A 3,288-nucleotide genomic window follows, 5' to 3' on the forward strand; every position below is an offset into this window, starting at 1 on the left:
CAGGCCAGAGGCCATAGTTTATGGATCCCTGAGTTCAGTCAGTCAGCAGTTCTTTTTTAAAAATAAGGAAAACATATATGTTTATATTTCTCTTTTTTAAAAAGACATTTACTAACAATATTTCAGCCCTGGCTGGTGTCGTTCAGTTGCTTGGGCATCGTCCCATGCACTGAAAGGTCTCCAATTTGATTCCCAGTCAGGGCACATCCCTAATCGGGATACATGAGAGGGGCAGCCAATCAATGTTTCTCTCTCTCCCTCTCCCTTCCTCTCTCTAAAATTAATGAAAACATATTTTTTTAAACCACAATACTTTAGAAGGCTGAATTTAACTCCCCAACCACCCTGGCACATACATTAAGGCAAAGGCTCCTGGAGAGGCATGTCCACCTGGCAGTGTGCTGGGGACTCAAGGTGAATACACGCCATGCCTCTTGGGCCAATAGAAGGGCTTCTCCTTCGTATTCACTGAGCTGTCCTGCATCCCAAAGGAGACTCTCAGACATGTTGATGAATAAGTCTGTTCTCACCACACCTGGCATCATTTTTTTTCTTATCTTCACCCGAGGGTATGCTTATTGATTTGAGAGAGAGAGAGAGAGAGAGGAGAGAGAAAGAGAGAGAGAGAGAGAGAGAGAGAGAGAGAGAGAGAGAGAAACATCAATTGGTTTCCTTCCTTATCTGCCCCAACTGGGGAGCAAACCCACAATCTAGGCATATGCCCTGACTGGAAATCAAACCCGAAACATTTTAGTATACAGGACAATGCTCCAGCCAATTGAGCCACAACAGCCAGGGCCACACCTGGGATAATTTTAATAGCTGTGTTCACTTCACTCTATTTGTACACACGGTCAAACTTCCAGGCCAGGATAAAATTCCCATATTCCCATTATCCATCACCATGGGACCTGCCTTGTTGATGGCCATTTGAAGTTCAACCATGCCCCCAAACTCAGCTCACTGGGACGTGAGTCATTGGGATGACCTCGATGGGGAATCACTTGTACCCCTGATCCTCAAGGTTCTTTGAATCTCTCCTGAAACTGGCATCACGATAAAGCACTGGTATAGCCCGCCACGATCTTCTCCTGGGTCAGGCAGCCTCCACCGCCTTTGATGAGATTGAGATCAGCATCTGCTTCATCAGCACCATCGAGGGCAAGGGCGAGGGCGATCTCTGGGTGTCGGTCCAGGTCACTGAGAGTTAAGCCAGACTGCAGGATGAGCTGATGGACCTGGAAGGAGGTGGGAACACAGACAAGGTTCACATTCCCTTGTTTCATTCTCTCAGCTATTTGCTGCACAGCATGGGCAACTGTAGAACCACTTCCAATCCCCAGCGCTTGGTTATTCCTCATGAGATTCTCCTTCTCTGAGAGGCCTACAAGTTTCTTGGCCTCCTTACTGTTGGTGCTTGTTCTGCCTGAGCCGCCTCGAATCCCAGACAACTCACACCAGGGTGGGCCGAGGGCCAGCCCTGGGTGCTAGAGTGGCAGGGCTAGGACCAGCCTGTAGATGGTGCTCAGGATGGCGCCCCTTTACATAATGCTCTTAGAAGTCCCAATGTTTGGTCTCACATGTAGTTCTCTCACACTCTACAGCTCAGTTGGCCAGGGTGAAGGTATGCCTAAGTCCAAGGTCAAAACTGTCTCTCTGAACCCTAACAACAGCTCTGCTTGGACCATTAACATGGTTGTCTGGGTCAGTACAAATTCCCTGCTCAGCTTAGCAGTGATGGCGAATCTATGACACGTGTGTCAGAGGTGACACGCGAACTCATTTTTTTGGTTGATTTTTCTTTGTTAAATGGCATTTAAATATATAAAATAAATATCAAAAATATAAATCTTTGTTTTACTATGGTTGCGAATATCAAAACATTTCTATATGTGACACGGCACCAGAGTTAAGTTAGGGTTTTTCAAAATGCTGACACGCCGAGCTCAAAAGGTTTGCCATCACTGGCCTAGGGAATCAGGTGAACAGAGAATCTATGTGGGCAATCAAGCATTAAAGCAGCTTATGGCTCAGACAGAGAAAAGTGGTTAAAGAGGAGGCAAGGAGGGAGTGTCCAGAATTAATGACCCCTTTTATGGTGCACTTGATACCAAATGTGGCACTATCCCAATGATATGCTTGTTATCTTGTCTATGGGAATATTCTTTCGGGCTCTTTACAGCATTCAATCATTCGACAAACTCTCTGACTACTTATGATTTATCAAGCACTCTTCTAGGCACTGGAAAAAAAAGAGATAAGAAAGTCCATGCCCTCAGAAACCAGCAGTCGGAAAACTGGATACTCGACACATAAATAAATGCATGCAAAAGAGGGTTATGCGCTATTAAAGAAGCAAGCCTGAAATTAGAGGGCTTTCGGGCAAAGAAACCATAGTAGAGGCCAGGACAGATGACATAATTTGCAAAGCCCAGTACAAAATGAAAATGCTGAGCCCCTAATTTAAAAATCATTATGAATCTCAAGACAGCAGCAATAAAGCATTCATTCAGAATCACTCCCGGGCTTTTCCTGCACCAAGGATAACTGTTATGAGACTGAGTATCATGGCAACCCGGTATGCAGACACTTGAGTGATTCTTTGTGTCTCAATCCTATTTCTACATCCACTGAAACCAGCAGAATACTTGTCCATATCTCCCGGAACAGCTCCTCAGGATTCACAGACAAGTGATTCCAAGGCAGCTTATTCTGACTGTTAGCTAGCCGAGATCAGTCTTCAGTGATGTGGTGAGAGGTGAGTTCAGTTGAGTTCAGCCAGATATCCTGGGTTCCTGAAAATGCACGCCATGGTCTACTGGTGACCAAGAGCAGCAAACGTTCTTGAACATGACAAGAGCTCTAATAAGAGCGAAGAGTGCTTAATTAAAGAAGTAATTAGCTTTGTACATAGGACGCTTAGAGTTCGAAAGAGAATACTTATTTGATGGTTTGTGGGGAGAAATGCAATGCTCCCTCTCCTCTTATTCCACCCTAGAAAAGGGTGTGTTTGAACTGAGTGAAAGGAAAGGACATAAGGGGGCTGTGGCATGAATGATAAAACTATTTCAGTGAGCAGTTCTTTATTCTCAGTGACCAGAGGGCAGAATGTAAGAAGCTCATAGAACGTAGACCAGGGCCAAGCCTGGCAAAGAGGGTTGGAGGCCCTGGAGAGGTGGCTACACTTCTATCTGTGGAAAGGGCTGCAGAGTCTCCCACAACTTGGACAATTGCTAGAAAACTGCCTTTTCCAGCCCAGGAGTTCTACAGGGGAATATAGGATGGCCC

General features: G+C 45.5%; 1 pseudogene; it reads right to left on the reverse strand.

Moving 5' to 3' along the window:
- Positions 1-409: 409 nt before the first annotated feature.
- LOC102241841 overlaps positions 410-3,288 on the reverse strand; it is a 17,562-nt pseudogene continuing 14,683 nt past the window's right edge.

The sequence above is a fragment of the Myotis brandtii genome, unplaced genomic scaffold (genome assembly GCF_000412655.1).
Source record: "Myotis brandtii unplaced genomic scaffold, ASM41265v1 scaffold959, whole genome shotgun sequence".
In the NCBI taxonomy this organism is placed as follows: domain Eukaryota; kingdom Metazoa; phylum Chordata; class Mammalia; order Chiroptera; family Vespertilionidae; genus Myotis; species Myotis brandtii.